The following is an 18013-nucleotide window of genomic DNA, read 5'->3' on the forward strand; positions in this document are numbered from 1 at the left end:
CTAGACCAAGCTGGACAAGGACAAACATGGTCTAGACCAAGCTAGACAACACAAGGAGACTAGGCCATCGGAGGGGCTGAACCTGTATGCTCAGTGGAGTGGAGTGAGACTTCAGTTGAAGTCCCACCGGGCGTGCCAAAAATGAGAGTACCTGTAGCAGGGAAAGTGTGCGGTGCTCTCTACAATGGGTGCTCCTCATTGCAATATGTGTGAAACCTCACTCCAACAGAAAGAAAACATCACACAACAATGGATCAACAACTCAAAGCACAACAGCAAACTCAGGACTCAATGGGACTCAACAAACTCATAGAACCATACGAACTCTGGCTGGTAGCACACTCAGCTCCAAGCCCATGACTCATGGGTACAATGGGGGTGTCGAGGCTCCAGTGTGCAGGGAGAGTGCAGATGTGCAGTGTTGGATCCAAGACTCAAGACTCACGACGCTAGACATAGCAAGTTGATGATGTGTATATGGCGACTAGAACCAATCACACATATATACAATCATAAAGGGCCACCAACGGCTAGAAAATATCCCAATCCAGCTAAGTCTATCTCCAAATTGTGGTGGTGGTGATCTAGCCACGGTGTCCACTAGACCACCGCCCATATCACTGCCACGTGTCACTGTCCAGGCGAGAGTTTGTCCAGTGTGAACTCCAGACCAACTGTAATTGTCTGTCCTGTGCAAGTGACAATGTAGCCTTGCTACACTCGTATATACCCTTGAGAACTACTCTCACGATTTGGAGTTAAGAAAGTCTCATAGTACTCAACTTCGAGTACTGTTAGGTAAATTTCTGAAGTCCAAGTATCTTAGTCTAAAAATCCCTTGGTTGGAAGAAAGATTTGTCGATAACTATCTTTAACTTCCCTAACTTAGACAAGATTGGATTAATTTCACACTACACGCACACTCAGAGCTCGTTGTTGCTGCTCCCTTGTGCGCCTCACCTGCTATGCCCGCCATCGCCGGCCCAGCCCTCCCTCCCCCAACCCCAATCACAGCGCTCCCCCTTCGCCTCGTCCCCCCCCCCCCCCCCCCCCCCTCACCTCGCCTTGCCTCGCTGCCTCCTCCCCCACTGTCTCGCTGCCCCGTCCCACACTGTCCCGCTACCCCCTCCCACCCTGTCCGCACTGCCCCCCTCCCACCCTTTCTTGCTGCCCCTACCCATCATCTTGCTCCCTCCCCCCAGCTCCTCCTGCTTGTGCCATCCCCCCTGCCTCGAGTCTCTATCTCTGTCAAAGCTGGTTCACAACAGCACCGATTCTCGTCGCCCATTTCGTCGCCTTCGAATCCCCTTCGTTCGCCTCTGCAGCAACAGACAAATGGAGGATTTTGCTCCGCCACAGAGGGACTCCACTGCAGCCCCCTCGCCCGACCCCGCAGAACCCACCATCCGACTTGCTCTCTCGCTGACAGAGCATGCGAGCTTAGAGGCAGAGGTGGCGCGCCTCTAGGCCACCTCTGTTATTTGCAAGATTCTCGACACCAGACCCAGCAGAGGGGAAGTGCACGATCTCCTTCAAGCTCGCCTTCTCGCAGAGGTGGGAAAGATTCTCGATGTTCAGCTTCTCGGACGTAACTACTACCAGATAGAGTTTGAAACTCCCGAGATGGCGTCCAAGGTCATTGCGATGAGCCTCCTGGCCATCCATGCAGTTCGAGCACACTTTCGACAGTGGCACCACGGTTAGACCCGACTACCGACGTTCTTGACGAGGAGGCAGACCTGCCCATCTCAGTCTGCTTCCCTGGCCTGAGGAGGAAGTACCTTCTGCTCCTTTCCAAGATAGGCTTAGCGATTGGGACTGTCCTCGAGACACCTCGTATGGCAGTCTCCATAGCTGCCAAGGCGGACGGCATCCCCACAGTACGTGTTCTGGTTCAGGACACCCACACTCTCACGAAGGTCATCCTACTACCTCGGGTAAGTGGAGGTTGGTTCCGGCAGAGCGTGGAGTATTCGGGCCTCCCGAATCAATGTTCATTGTCGTCAGATGGGCCATCTTGCGAAGGCCTGTCCACGGAGGAGGCCCCGACCTACACCAAATGCTCAGCCCTAGCCTTCAAGGGCTGGCAGCAGCAGCAGACAGAGTCACAGGATACGCAAGCAGAGCCACCCTCCGAGCCTGGGGCTCAAGCGGAGGAGGGTTGGCAGCAGGTTCATGGTCGACATCGGAGGTGTGTCAGCTCTTTGCAGACGGGCACACGGTCAAGTACTTTTGTCAGGTGGTACAGGTAATCATTTCATGCTTACACATACGGTCAGACAGGGCTGCCCTCTTGCGCCCTTCTTCTTTCTGTTCTATGCTGACGCGATGCGCAGGTTTTTGGTTTCACAGCAGGTTGGTCTACGTGGCTTAGCGCTCCCTATTCGGGGAGATGAGCTACTGGATGCTGAGTTTGCAAACCAGTCAACCTTGTACTTGGAGGGCCACGAGGCCAACCTTCACAGGTGTGAGCAAGCTCTTGAGACCTTTTGTTGTGCATCAGGCGCACTGATCAACTCGAGAAAGACGTGGCTTTCTCGGTTGGTAGTGCTCCTACGTCTGATTGGCTGCCAAGTGAGGGTTTCAGATGGATTCCCCCAAGGATTGCAGTTCGATACTTGGGCTTGTCAGGTTGGCTTGGACTTGTCTCCTGAGCAGCAGATTGCTCCCCTCCTCCTGTCCATCAAGAGGAAGTTGTTACATTGGAGCTCCGCACGACTTTCTCTGGTAGGCAGAAATGTAGTGGCCAACCAGGTGTTGTTGGCTACTATGTGGTAAATCACTTCTTGTTGAATCTTTTCGCGTTCCTGCATCAGTCAAGTAGAGAGGCTGATCAAAAACTTCCTTTGGTCAAGGCACAACACTCAGAGTTGTGGGCATCTGTGGGAGGACTTGTGTCGTAGATCCTGACCTAGCAGCTCTTGAGACTAGCCACTGGGGATTGTGGGCTCGGGAGAGCTGTCCACTAGCACGAGTGTAGTGGGATCCTGGAGAGTGGTTTTGGAGGGACCCTTTCTCCTCAGCCGACCATTCAAGTGTCCCTTTCTTTCAGTACACTATTCGACTGGGACGTCACATACTGGCAGCAAGGAGAGAGGCTCGTCCTGCTGCAGCACCTCATTTGCAGAAGGAGGGTCTCACAGCTGAGTTCTTGTCAGCTTTTTGGGCGAGGTTGTGGAACTCCAGACAACCGCGGCGAGTCACTTTGTTCCAGTGTTGGCTGGTTGCACATCGAGCTACAACAGTTGGGAGCTCGCTTGTACATAGTGGTCTCTCGGTAGTATGTGCAGCTTGTGACCATCCCGTGGAGAGTCAGCGTCATTGTCTTTGGGACTGTCCGTTGGCACAGCAGGTTTGGCTTCGTGTCCTTCGGCTGATGCCAGCTCTTTCCACAGCACGGCAGGCAGCTGCTTGGTCCACTCTCACGGGCCCGGCACTTCAGTTTGAGTTATCCTCCACCAGCAGGATGATAGTGATGCAGGGGGATCGACCTACACTCCAGCCTGCTACAAAGCTTACTCCACAGGAGTGGTGCAGTGAGAGAGAGGAGTGTTGGGAGCTCATCTGCGGCCTGACACTCTGGTTCATCTGGCGGGCCCGCTGCTTCCGCATCTTTGAGGCTCGCCCTGTACCACCAGCAGAGATAGTTCAAGATCTTTGGCTAGAGCTGATCCATACTCTCAGAGGACACTTCGAGAGACTCCAGGGCAGCTCCGACCGCATGTGGGAGCGTAGAGAGGCTTTCCTTCAACTCTGGCGCCCTGGGCCTTTCTTCACCATGGTCCAAGGTGTGGCCTTTCTTCACCATGGTCCAAGGTGTGCTCAGATGGCACTACCGTCTACCTGTGTGGCTCTTCCCTCCTCCCATCTCTTGATTCAGCCTCATTGTACATATGCTGGTTTTTTATTGGGAGAGTCTCCCCCTTATGATTGTTGTAGCCCTCTCTAGTAGAGGTGGTTGTAGCCCTATGGGCAGTTTCATTAACTAATAGGACCTTTTTCTCGGAAAAAAAGATTGGATTAATTTCTATTTTGAGATCTCAAGAAGCTTTGGATGCTCTCTCTCCTTGTGTGAGAAAGGTATTGAACAATCCCATCGTAGCTTTCAAATATGTGAAAACTTTAGAACAAAAAGATTTCAACTATAGTGACATCGGATGTAATCTTAAAAAGCAAGAAAGACTAGCAAACTCAGGTATTGATTGCCCTTGTAGTAAAGCTGCCTTTTCTTCTTATGTAAATAGACTTTGGGTCATGTAGTAACTAGTTACTGCTGATTGTTCTATTCTGCCTTCTGATTCCTTGAAAGACCTATTCTCTAGAGGTACTAAATATAGCTCCCTTCCTCAGATGACTCCTGCCTTCTCAAAGCCAATTTCTGCCTATCTTGAGCCTGCAAGGGATAGAGGGGTTAACACTTTGGTCACTTCTACCATGCTTTATGGGGTGTAGATATGGGGACCAAGCTTGCATCATCATACTAGATCAAGGTGCACATATGATGGATGGAGATTCATGGAGAGACCACTAATATCCATGATCTCAGAGATGATCGGGGCGAAAGCCTCAGTGCCCGATGAGATTATCAAAGCTGAGATGAGTCCACCATCGATTGTCGTGGAGGATCTTGCTAGATCAATGTCTTTCATTCATAGCACATGGGAGCTCGCACACGACAAATATGCACAACTAGCACTTGAGTGATCGCGACAATTGGCCACTGAGGAAGATACCAAAGTAGGTCGTGGCCCATTACAATTGAACTGCTCAAACCCAACCCAAAGTATGAAAGAAACATCAATGGTTATCCACATAAGGTGATGCAGGCTTGTTGGCATGACATCTCCGTGTCAAGCTCAATCCCTTTCACTAGCTAGCCCACCTTCTCCAGACTAACTTGGCAATTAGACTGGGTGAAGACCTCCTCAACAGCTTGCTTCTTCTTGCCAAAGTCCTCATCCTTGGGCTCGTGGCACAAGGAGATCAACCAACATGTTTGCCCAAGCTACTATCGGTAAATGTCTTTGTTTGTTGACAAACACTCCATGGAGAGCAACTAGTTACAATTTGAAAGGGCATCTTGACACCTTTTATTGAGAGAGCAATGATCTGTCCTGCCATTTTACCACCACGAATTGATTGTTACAGACGTGACTGAAGCTATCCTCAATTATGAGCAAGAGAGGGGGATTCCTGCATAGAGCACGGTTTGTTGTTTTAACTGTGATTGATGACCCCTAGGAGAAGATCCCTCTAAAGCTGTGCTCTCGTCTCTCTACACTCCTCGTCAGACCAACTGTTCTGAGGCATGGTCCAAGAATGGCCTCTCTGATTAGGCTGAGTGTGTGGGTAAGCATCTGCTGCTGCATCATGCAATGTCTCAGTCCAGAGACCTCTGACATGGTTTCCACATGGGCATCACTATGCTCTAAGAGCATAGTGAGGAAACCTGCCACACTGCATGGTCACAAGTACTATGCAAGGCTGCTGTGAGGAAATGCTGCACTGTAGAGATGGCATATCCCCCTCTAGGAAAAGTAATCACCTACAATTACACCTACAAAAAGTCAATCCGAGTCTTTAGCAGACACTGCCTTCATGGATACATGCCAATGAACATCAACACTATACAATAGATTCTCTAGCATCAATCACACATACACTTGCACACTTAGATTTCTATTCGATCATCTCATCCTCGTCACGTCTGCAGATATCCCGGCATAGCAATGTTAGTCATCTCAACAAAGATGACGTAGTAGATACCCTAAAAATGAAGATTGTCCACTGATGACATGGCATCTGCGAAAGGAGATGACATGGCGACCTTGTAAGGAAATCCAAAAATCACGGCGCGTTTTTAGGTGATGACATGGTAGTTTTTTTGCGAGCCAAAAAGATGCTTTTGGACGGTGAGCTTTTAATAGTTGCTTTTGGCCCATGTCAGCTTTTTGTGCTTGATGCTTTTCAACCAGTGGCCTTTAAATTTGAGCCTTGGGGGAGGCTAAACTAAGTCTTGCAGTTGTAGATCCGAAAGATTCCTCCCTGCGGTTGTACTGTATGAAGATCATTATAAAAGAAATACCAAAAGGGACGCTAGGGTTTTGGGGCCATTGCATCTAGGAGTGGAGCTCTGTCACTCCGTGTCTACCGTGTGGAGTCTCTCTCGGTTTCAAGTTGTTTTGAAGTGCTACAGTTTATTTCAATTTTGTTCTTTTCAGTTGGTGAGTGGTGCCCTCTACGGTTACAATGTCAACTTGGTCATTCAACAAGCACAATTTACTCGTCAATTTGTAGTCTCTAACTTTGCAGGGTGTGATGTCATTTTGGACATGAAGTAGCTTCGCAAGTTTAAACCCATATCAATTGGGATAAGCTTACGCTTTTCATCAACGAGAATGTTACTCAGTCTATCCTCATTCGAGACGAGAGCGGGATTCCCTCTCTCCCTCTCATTTCTCACATCCAGTCAAAGAGACAGCTACGTCAAGCAGTCCCAAGCGGCGGTCATCAATGTCAACCTCACATCAAAGAGCTTGGATATTCCTAGCAAGTATGGTGAGTTGTTTACCAAAGTTTTGAGCACTTATTTCTCCAAGATGATATCCCTCCTACACTTCTCCCAAGTGACTTGAGGATCATGTCATAGATCTCGTGGAAGGAACACAACCTATAAGTAAGTTTCTATATCATTTGTGTGACAGGCTTGGACACCCAAGCCAGAAATCAATAGCAACACATGAACAAAAACTGCAACAACTTAACTTGAAGAGAGAGAGTGTCAAAAATCAGTGACGTGGCATGGCTTGACTATGGGCAGCAGTACAACACACACCCCAGCTGGCAGGGAAAACAGTCCCAAAAATTGCTGACGTGGCAGGGTTGACTGTATGGACGCCTCCGTGATTTGCAGCGCTGATTGCGGATGGATGATGACGTGGCAGCAGCATGCGGGAAAAGCACAATTGCGTGGGCAGCTTTTGGCTACGCATGCTGGATTTGCTTTTTCTACGCAATAGAGAGAGAGAAAACCTCTTGGCTTTATTTGTATTAAGCAATAGAGAGACAGAAATGAAATGAAATGAAATGTTATATTAACGTCTTCAAAAGGCCAAAGTGACCTATGAGACCAGAAAGTTACAATGTGGTGGATCTGATACAAAGTCAGAGTCAAAGTAACAAGATGACAACAATGACAAAAATGAAATGACAAATGCCACAATAAAATACTATACTACTATACTATGGAATCCTAAACTACTAGGTGTGAACAACAGCTAGCTGGGATATCTAGATCACAAGAGATCCAGCATCGGTCGTTGGCGGATCTCATCAATCTCCTCCATGGTCAGTAGTCTGACCGAGCGTCGTGCATGTCGAGCCAACGTTATCCGAATCCTCTGATGCAGCCTCCGTCGATGCTGTGTAGTCCTCCGCAGTCGTGGGCGTCTGGATCTTCCAAGCTCAGTCGCTCGGTCGATCAGTGTGCCTCTGGTGTGAGACGACAAGCTCTGCTGTGGTAGTAACTCCTCCGGGTGTCCAGTGACAGCTCTAAAGAAATCTGTGATCTGTCTCTGGGACTGGCTAGCCTCTCCTCTCATCAGGCTCTCTCTGTGTCTGCGTAGCTCGAGCAAAAACAAGCCCAAGCATCTCTGATCCTCGTATTGCATGACTCTGGAGAATGGTCCAAAGCCCTCTCTGAACAAGCAATGGAAGCGGCCTCGTATCTCATAGTAGACGGGGCAGTGGCATGTGTAGTGCAACTCTGTCTCAGGCTCAATGTCACACAGGGGGCATGTCCTGGCCTCTGCTGGTACTCTGCTGTATCTCCCAGTCTCGATCCGCAGCTGGTGTGAAGATGTACGTATCTGGCCGATAGCACATCGTATCCCATGAGACAAGTGGGTGTCCATGTATCTCAGCCTCGTCACAAAGCCATCAACCGTAAGCTGGAGGAGATGCTCTCTGTAGAAAGCCATCTTCGTGCCCAGCTCCTGTGCTGGCTGTATCCATGTTCTCCTGGTGTCTAGCTGAGTCAAGTCCTGGCCGATGAGCCTGGTGATCTCGGACTGTGTAAGAGTCAGAGAGGGTGCATCCAGTGAGTACTGGAAGGGAGGCAATCTGTCTATGCTGAACCCATGCGCTTGAAACCATGATGTCATCTCCCCATACCAGCATGCTGTATCTCCCTGCATGGAGAGAGAGAGAGCGAAAAGTCTTCTGCTTTTTTTTTAGAAAGCTTTTGATTTTCAGCTTTTGGGGGCTCTGCTTTTGGCATCCCAAAGAACCTTTAAATAAACGGGCTGGCGTCTCACAACTCAGAGCATCTGGACGCAGAGTCTGAGTGTGAACGCCTGCCCGCACTCTTGTACTTTGAACTCAGATTAATACAAAAAGAAATAATGAAAGGGGCGCCAGTCTTTGGGGCCAATATCTCTAGGCACGAAACTCCGCCGGACCAGTGTCGAATAAATTGTGAACTGTAAACTATTTTGAAGTGGTTATTTGGTGCTATCGTGGTAGATTCTTGACTTGGAGTGTCCAAGTTTATTATAGTGGTATCCGAGCACGGCCGATTTCTCTTCTAGGGAAAATCCGATCCCAAATTTTTTTCCGCGGCACCTATGGCTTCAGGCAAAGATCAGTCCACTCCCTCTGTATCCGGAGATGCGGGAAGGGGTCACAACGAAGATTCCGGCAAGGAGTATGGCCCGCCTCAGCCTACTCAGGCGGAGCGTCGAGAGATGGAGCGTCGTCAATTGATCGGCGTTACAACAAAGATGATGCTCAATTTTGCGAAGGACCCAAAACTTGCAAAATATATGAGCGAGACTTCTTTCTAGGAGGTGCACGAGCAGTGGCAGAAAACCACAACACCACCCCCTAAACCCGCTCTCAAGAAACCTTCTGCTCACAAGAAGTATTCAGAGAAGGAATTAGAAGAGGTGGTTGATGCACAGATTGCTCAGCTTTTTGACGCGCAAAACAAAGCTGAAAAGCACGGCAAAAAGCAGAAGAAAGGCATTGACTTCCCGAATTATTTGGGTCGTCAGTCAACATTTGAAAAGGCAAAGAAACAGAAGAAGCGTGTTCGATTTGAAGTACCCAGTTCGTCTTCTTATGACAATTCTTCTAGCTCATCTAACTCGAGCGAAGAAGACCGAAAAGGCAAAAAGCAAAGCAAGAAACAATGCTTTGAAAAGGGCAAGAAAAAGGCAAAGAAGTCTAAATCTCGCCCAGTGAGTGACAGTTCTACAGAGGACTCGTCTATAGACAGTTTAGACTCTGACGACAACAACTTTTATGCAAAGAAGAAGAATTTTTACAAAGCCAACCAGTATGACTTTCTGGAAGACAAAAGCAAGAAAGTCCGAGAGTTTAAGGAAGGTGGACAGTCAATTAACTTTGACACTTTTTTTGGTTATAGAGATGCTTCGAAGGCTTTGTCTTTTGAATAGCAGTTTGACATCGCTTTCGCGGGAGGGCGTTACTCAAAGCACTCTAAGATTCGGAGAGCTGCCTCTTACTTTAAGGGGAATGCTTGAACTTGGTGGTCGATGCTTCTATTAAGCAAGACTACGCCAATTAAATGGCTGAAATTCAAGAGGCTTTTTATTTCTTCTTGGTTGACTGGAGAGTATGAACGTGATATACGAACTGCTTGGAACCATCTTCGGATGACCAAGAAGGATACAGTGGACGCTTATTGCAAGAGATTCTGGAGCTCTTTTCTACCCGCCTCTTCATTTAAGAAGATCTCGTTCAAGGAACAAATTGAGCGGTTTACCTTGGGTCTACCTATAGAGATCCGAGATCACTGCTTGGAACAAAAGTCAGCTTCCATTCAGGTATTGACGAGTCGTGCGGAACGGGGTTTTTCCATTCACTCTGGCAGTCTGACCTACCCCACAGATGAGATCATGACGCAAAGAGCCGAACAAACTTCGAAAAATGAAAGTAGAAAAAGAAAGAGCAATCCAGAACAGAAAGAAAAGGATGCACGACCCAAGATTACTCCTCAAGAGAGGGCTCTCTATATAAAGGAGGGAAGTGCTTTGGATGCAGGGAAACTGGACATATCTCCGCGAAGTGCCCTAACAAGGCACCGAATCTCCGCGAAGTGCCCTAACAAGGCAGCTGAGAGACGTGGCAGAAAAGGAAAATAAAAAGCAGAACTGGTACCACATTGCGTGGGGCCTGAACCGAATCAAATGAATGAAAGTACAACTTTGCCGCTTTTGTGGCAAAGTGAAAGATCAGGAAGCTCTTTTGCAGGAGCCAAGGCCAACTTCTTTTCACTTGGAATCGGCGGCTCGATTTGGAATTACGCCCGATAGGCTAAGGCCACAGGCGAAGGTAGTTCGAGTGGCACCTGGACAGGATGTTTCCATTACACCGAGCTTTGGCAAACTTTGTTTCCAATGACAGGGGTGTTTAGGGGCACGAGGAGTTTTACGTATTTTCCTTGGAAAGTTGTGATGTTCTACTCGAAATCCCTTGGTACCACAACAACAACGCCGTGGTTGACTATCGGGCCGAGAAAGCGACTTTGACAAATGAAGGGCTCAGAGATTGTACTTGATGAACTTCAGTTTCTTTACTCTTTTTTTTTTGGGAGAGAACTGAATGATGGATAAAGGTCGAATATGTTTTGACCTGAACAAAAGAACGCCAAGATTTTTCTCCACACTCATGCCGATTGCTTTTTCAGAGGACCTGTCAGGCGAGTTACTACCCACTCGTCCTTAGGATCATGCTATTGATATGATACCAGGAAGCACACCACAGAACCGGCCACCTTACCGTGTGAGCCGAGCCCAGAACGAAGAGATTATGAACCACGTGAAAGACCTCTTGGAAAAGGGTCTTGTCCAGCCTAGTACTTCACCGTATTACTCTCCAGTGTTGTTGGTTTTGAAGAAAGACGGATCTTGGAGAATGTGCATCGATTATAGAGCTCTCAACAAAATCACCATCAACAACAGATTTCCTATTTCTAGGATCAATGATATACTCGACAAATTACAGGGATCCTCGTGTTTTAGCAAGATTGATTTCAAGAGTCGATATCATCAGATCCAAATCGCGCCGGGAGATGTCTACAAGACAACCTTTCGGAAGACTTTTGGGTTATTTGAGTTTTTGGTGATGCCTTTTGGTTTAACCAATGCTCCTGCGACATTTAACCGGATGATGGACATGATTTTTTGAGAGTACAGGCTTTTTTTTGGCACTTTCTTTGACGATATCATTGTTTTTTCCAAGGATGAGGCAGAACATAGAGATCATCTGCTTCAGGTCTTTCAAGCATTACGAGATCACAAGTTAGTGATTAATGCGAAAAAAAGTGAATTGAGATACACTTTTTTTTGGGACAGCAGCAAGAGTGCAAATGGATCCGGCCAAGATAGAGACTATCCATGATTGGCCCGATTTGAAGAATGTCCATGAAGTTAGAAGCTTCTTGGGATTGTGTTCATACTACAAGCGGTTCATTCGAAAGTATGTAGAGGTTGCTTCCCCTTTGCATATCTTAACACAGAAAGGAGTCCCTTTCTCGTGGGGACCCACAGAGGTGACTGCCTTTCAGACTTTGAAAGAGAAATTGACTACGCGACCAGTTTTGACTTTGCCGGACTTGCAGAAGTCGTTTGAAGTATATTGTGATACTTGTGGTCGTAGTCTGGATGCGGTCTTAATGCAAGAAGTCCAATGTCATTGCCTACGAGAGCCGATTGTTCTCAAGGCCGGAATTGACAGCTCAGATTAGTGAGAAAGAGCTTTTGGCGGCTATCCAGGCTCTTATTCAGTGGCGACATTACCTACTCGGAGTCGATTTTTACGGTTTTTCACAGACGATGGGAGTTTATGCTACTTCTTGTCATGGAAGCAGCTATCGGAAAAGCAGATGCGATGGGCTAACATCTTGTCACAATTTACTTCCGGATTGTCCATGTGCAGGGACAGAAGAAATGGGTGGCAAATACTTTGTCCCGAAAGCCGCTGGTTCTGGCTATTTCTGCGATACATCATAGGAACTTCGAGGATAAGGTCGGTCAGTACGCCACAAAACAGATTTTGCCGATGTATTTAGTTGAATACAGAAGGGGAGATAGTAGCGAATTATTCCATTCAGGATGGCTACTTGATGAAGAAAACCATGTTGTGCGTTACATAGCAGTTGAGGGAAAAGGTTCTAACCGATTGCCAGTGTCCGCCTTTTATGGGTCACCGTGGCATTGCTACCACCTTGAAAGGAGTATACTCTAGAGAGATACCTCTTTTGGCCGAGACTCAAGAAGGATGTGGACGAGTTTGTGCGCAGTTGCTTGGTATGCTAGAAGGTCAAGTTTGACAGGCATAAAGCACAGGGATTGTTCCAGCCTTTTACCCATACCCACCCACCTTGGGAGTATTGCAATGGATTTCATCTCCCGAGAACACAGCGTGGACACGATTGTTTATTGCCTAGGTCTTAAGATTACATGGCATGCCTGAGACAATTGTCTCCAACAGGGAACCCAGGTTCACGAGTTTGTTTCGGACGGCTATTTGGGAGAACATAGGCACGCGGTTGCAGTTCTCGTCATCGTTCCACCCACAGACTGACGGGCAATCAAAGATTGCTAATTCAGTGGTACTGGATTTGTTGAAGTCTTTGATCAGAAGACTACTTGGGAAAGGTTTTACCTTTGGTGGAATATGTCTACAGAAACAAGTTTAACTGTTTGATGGGGAAGATGCCATTTGAGATTTTTGAATTTGCTACGAAGGTTCTACCCTTCCTTAGCACGAAAAATAAGATTTTTCTTTGAAGCCGACCAGTTCACGAGGGACTAGGTCCGGAAGGCTTTGCAGAAATTTCAGAAAAGACAAAAAGAGGCAACAGATCGCCATTGTCGCGATTTGAAATTGAAGGAGAAGAATTGGGTGCTCTTACATTATGGGAAGGCACGACCGAGAAAGAAAACAAAAGGGAAAGGAGCAGCTTCTTTGTAAGCTTAGCATGACATAGTGTGGACTTTTCCAGGTTTTTTCGAAAAGATAAATGATATCTCCTTTGGACTGAAGCCGCCAGAATACTTGGAGGATTCACAATGTTTTTTTTATGTGAGTCTCTTGAATCCTTTTGAAGGCGATGTGCCTGTTGGTGAACAACCGGAATTGGACGAAAACGAGCAGATACTCGTTCCAGAACAAAAATTGGCACAGAGAGAAAGAAAAAAGGTAAAGCGAACTGACGGTTCTTGGTTAAATTCAAGACCTACTTCGCAATGGATGCGAAGCGAATGGAGGAGGAAGACCTAGCAGATATTCCTCAGAATGTGAATCTTTACCTTGAAACTTTTGGTTTAGCATAGTCTATTCCAAATGGAACCCAGAATTCAGCTTGGGGGGAGATCTGGTGCAGTGGGTTTGCACAAGAGGGGAGTTACTCCGCTCCTTTGTCAACAGATGCCTCGAATTTTTGAATACTAGAGTCATTGATGTCTCTTTGAGCTTCAGGGATACTGACAACTGACAGTATTCTGCTGGATGACTTTATGAAATGGAATTCCGGAAAATATGAATCTGACTTGTTCTTGAATTGTTTAAGTGCAGGAACTGATAGACGAAATGATTGCAGCATTTTGGTCTAAATGATCTCGAATAGACATGGTTGCAATAGAGGTTAGTCAATCGGACATCTATGAGGTCCTGACTGGATCTAGATGCGATTGCTAGCTACATTGCCGATAAATCATGGTCTAAGATCCGAATGAATGTTGAATGTCATGTGATGTCCTGTGATGTCTAGTGATGTCCTGTGACGTGATTGTCGATTGGTACATGTGCTAGATGTGTGTTCCTAGTACGTAGGTACTAACAGTCAGTGTCTGCTAAGACGTTTGCACGCGTAATCGAGGGAGATTACAATGCTTTCAAGAGGGGGTATGTCACAAATCAGTAACGTAGCATGTCTTGACTAGGGGCAGCAGTACACACACACCCCAGCTGACGGGAAAAACAGTCCCGGAAATTGCTGACGTGGCAGGGCTGACTGTACGGACGCCTCCGTGATTTGCGGCGCTGATTGCGGATGGCTGATGACGTGGCAGTAACATGTGGGAAAAGCACAATCGCATGGACAGCTTTTGGTTACGCATGCTGGATTTTCTTTTTCTACGCAATAGAGAGAGAGAAAGCCTCTTTGCTTTATTTGTATTAAGCAAGAGAGAGAGAGAGAGAGAGAGAGAGAGAGAGAGAGAGAGAGAGAGAGAGAGAGAGAGAGAGAGAAGTCTTCTGCTTTATTTTTAGAAAGCTTTTGATTTTCAGCTTTTGGGGGCTTTGTTTTTAACATCCCATGTAATCGTTAAATAAATGGGCTGGCCTCTCACAACTCAGAGCATCTGGACGAAGAGTATAAGTGTGAGCGCCTGCCCGCACTCTTGTACTTTGAACTCAGATTAATACAAAAAGAAATACCGAAAGGGGCGCCAGTCTCTGGGGCCAATATCTCTAGGCACGGAACTCCGCCGGGCCATTGTCGAATAAATTGTGAACTGTGAACTGTTTTGAAGTGGTTATTTGGTGTTGTCGCGGTAGATTCTTGACTTGGAGTATCCAAGTCTGTTACACACAGTGAGAAATGAAATGAAATGAAATGTTATATTAACGTCTTCAAAAGGCCAAAATGACCTATGAGACCAGAAAGTTACAATGCGGTGTATCTGATACAAGGTCAGATTAACAAAATAAATTAAACTAGGATAACAAAATATAAATATAAATACTGCGGGATCCTAAACTAAGCTGTACAATGTGAAGACAATATGAGAGAGAGAGAGAGAGAGAGAGAGAGAGAGAGAGAGAGAGAGAGAGAGAGAGAGAGAGAGAGAGAGAGAGAAGCACCAGCCCCAAAGATTGGCGTCCCTTTGGTATTTCTTTCTTGATTAATGGTTCACAAAGTACAACAGCCATAGGTCTCCTCTCTGTACTACTCCCAAGCTACATGCGAGAGAAGAAGACCCTAGGCACTCTTATAAAGGCTACACAGGGGATGCTAAAATTGGGTGCCCCCAAAAGCACTTGATACCCAAAATCAGGGCTCGCCAAAAACTGTCTGTAAAAAGCTCTACATCATCCGTAAAAAGCTTTGTAGCATCCATACGGCTGGCCTGCATTCTGTGGCACAAATTGCATTGGCTGCCATATCAGCATAAGCTACACAACTATTTGGGCCTTGCTTAATGGCGCCTTCCCCGTAGACGTGTGAACAATGTTGTTGTAAGCAAACTCCAACAGAGGCGAATACTTTCCCACTGAGTCTTATTGTTAGAGATATAAGAATTCAACAAATCCAAAACCACTGAATTGGCTATCTCCAATTTCCTATCTGTCTTGGATAAAACAACGACAAGAATTTAAGTTGAGTGCCTATATTCTTCCACACTACTTTCCAAAAAAAACTCTTGAATCTGGGGTCTCCATTTAACACTATAGAAGTAGGCATCCCATGTAGTCTGAAAATCTGCGAGAGAAACAATTTAGCCAAGTTGAGTGCCTATATTCTTCCACAATACTCTCCAAAAAAAACTCTTGAATCTGGGGTCTCCATTTGACACTATAGAAGTAGGCATGCCATGTAGTCTGAAAATCTGCGAGAGAAACAATTTAGCCAAGTGGTCAGCTCTCACTGTCTTCTTTACTGGTATCAAGTGAGCCTACTTGTTGAATCTGTCGATTATGGTCCAAGTACCACTCTGAGTCTTCAGAAGACAAATTGCTATATTCTCCCTAGGTCAGTCAAGAATAGGTAAAGGTTGTAGGAGTCTTGCCGATTTGTGTCTGTCAAACTTGAACTTTTGACTCACCAAGGCTCAAGCGGCACTTCATGATTGGGGAAACGACGCCATGTGGATACATACTCCTGGCTCTCCCATGCAACCAATTCGGCTCGAAGGAGGTATGGATCCATTGGTTCATCACAGCTCATTGTCAGTACAGTCCAACCCCGACCCTGAGTAGCCCATCCCACATGACGGGTCTGACGAAGACTTGCTGCAATGGTTGGAAGCTACTGCCTCGATGCCATACTATGTGGTGTCTATTCAAAACTCACATGTGCCGGTAACACTCTCTCTCCCAACTCCTCAGGCGGACACAAATGTCCCAAGTCCTACACCAGACAGTAGTCCTACAGCAGACAGTGGACCAGTCAAAGAAGTAAGTGGATCAGCCCCAAATTCTCATGATTCAGATGATCCTCCTATGGAAGCCCTCCGCCTCAGGGAACCTATAACACATCACCGAAGGGGGAAAAATCTCCTCTGCATGAACTCGTCAATGATTCCCCCCTTCCTCTAACATCTCCCAGGTCGGACGCCCCGCCCACTCAAAAGCACTCTGTTATGTCTGTGTCTGAAGATTTACCCTTCGATGAGCTTCCACCAGGATGGTTACAAGAAGAGTATGCGGAGTTTCCAATCGATCAAACGCCAGCACATGATGTCTCGAAGCTCCAAGAGGTAGCTCATTTCTCAACTTCTGAAGTATCCTCCACAGTTACACCTCCTGACCCGGTCAAAAAAGTCAACCTGGGCGACCCTGACAACCCCCAGCACGTCCTCTTAGCAGCTTGGTTATGGGAGCATCCCGCATTACTTGATCAGGTAGTTTCTTTGATACACTCTTTTAAGGATGTTTTTGCTTGGTCCTACAAGGATTTGGAAGGGATCCCACCAAAATTTGTCCTCCACACTATCCCTCTAGTTGAAGGGGCTAGGCCTGTCAAAGGCCGAGCTTACAAGCTCAACCCAAAGTATGTAGAGGCTGTCAAGTCAGAGCTCGAAAAAATGCAAGAGGTAGGGATCATTATACCGGTGGAGCACTCTGAGTGGTTATCACCCATGGTGATAGCACCCAAGAAGTAGTCCAATAAAATCCGCGTGTGTGTAGATTACCGCGCTCTGAACAAGGTAACTATCCCAGATGGTTTCCCCACACCTTTCACTGAGCGTGTGCATGAAGATGTAGCAGGGCATATATTGTACAATTTTATGGATGGGTTCAGTGGATACAATCAGTTGGGCATCCATCCAGGTGATCAGCTTAAAACAGCCTTTGTGACTCCCTGGGGTATTTTTATCTACACTAGGATGTCGTTTGGGTTGAAAAACGCTCCACCTTCCTTCAATCGAGTAGCATATCTTATATTCTGTCCTTTACTTACGGGTCATCTTCTCATCTTCATGGACGATTTTTCGACTTTCTTAGGTGCCCAATGTTCAACCCCAGTGGAAAATCTAGAGGAGCATCTCGCTCAACTCTCTGCCGTCTTCCTCAGGTGCAGAGAGGCACGGCTAAAACTCAAGCCTAACAAATGTCACTTTTTGGTAACTGAGGGTACTCTTCTAGGCCATGTGGTGTCTGCCAAAGGTTTAGCACCTGACCCAGAGAAGATCGTGGCAATCTTGAAGTTACCACCTCCCATCAACCCGAAAGGTGTTCAGAGCTTTGTAGGCCACATAGGATATCATCGTAGGTTCATATGAATATATGCACAGGTGGCTCAACCATTGACCCGACTCACTAGTGCTACAATACCCTTTAAATGGTCAAAACCCGAGGCTGAAGCATTTAAATACCTCAAAAAGCGTCTCACTGAAGCACCTATTTTAGTGGCTCCAGATTGGTCTCTCCCTTTTCATGTGCATATGGATGCCAGTCAATTGGCTGTGGGGGCTGTGCTGACTCAGCCTAGTAAAGAGTACAACCTGGATCGCCCTATTCACTATGCAAGTCGCCTGCTCACCAAAGCAGAGCGCAACTACAGCACCACAGAAAGAGAAGGGTTGGCTATGGTGTATTCTTTACAAAAATTTCGTCATTACTTGTTAGGGGTTCACTTCACTATCATCACAAATCATCATGCGCTACGCTATCTTCTGAATAAACCCCAAGTTGCAGGAAGAGTCTGGAGATGGCTACTGATATTCTAGGAGTTCGACTTCGAAGTAGTTCTTAGTCCAGG

At 46.8% G+C, this 18013-nt stretch overlaps 1 protein-coding gene across 8 annotated transcripts in view; it reads left to right on the top strand.

Annotated features, from left to right (window-relative positions):
• The window catches only part of LOC147461998 (uncharacterized), a 71435-nt gene that overhangs the window by 37457 nt on the left and 15965 nt on the right, over positions 1 to 18013 (top strand). For 2 of the 8 annotated variants that reach the window (XM_086509469.1, XM_086509472.1), the window contains exon 2: positions 6313 to 6558. The exons of 5 other annotated variants lie outside the window; for them this stretch is intronic. The gene's annotated coding sequence lies outside the window, so the exon portion shown is untranslated. Of the gene's footprint in view, positions 1 to 6297; positions 6559 to 18013 lie in introns of all 8 variants that reach the window. One more of the 8 variants, XM_086509470.1, reaches the window with a different exon arrangement.

This window comes from Adiantum capillus-veneris, chromosome 3 (assembly GCF_014529385.1).
Source record: "Adiantum capillus-veneris isolate H3 chromosome 3, ASM1452938v2, whole genome shotgun sequence".
NCBI classification, from domain to species: Eukaryota; Viridiplantae; Streptophyta; class Polypodiopsida; order Polypodiales; family Pteridaceae; genus Adiantum; species Adiantum capillus-veneris.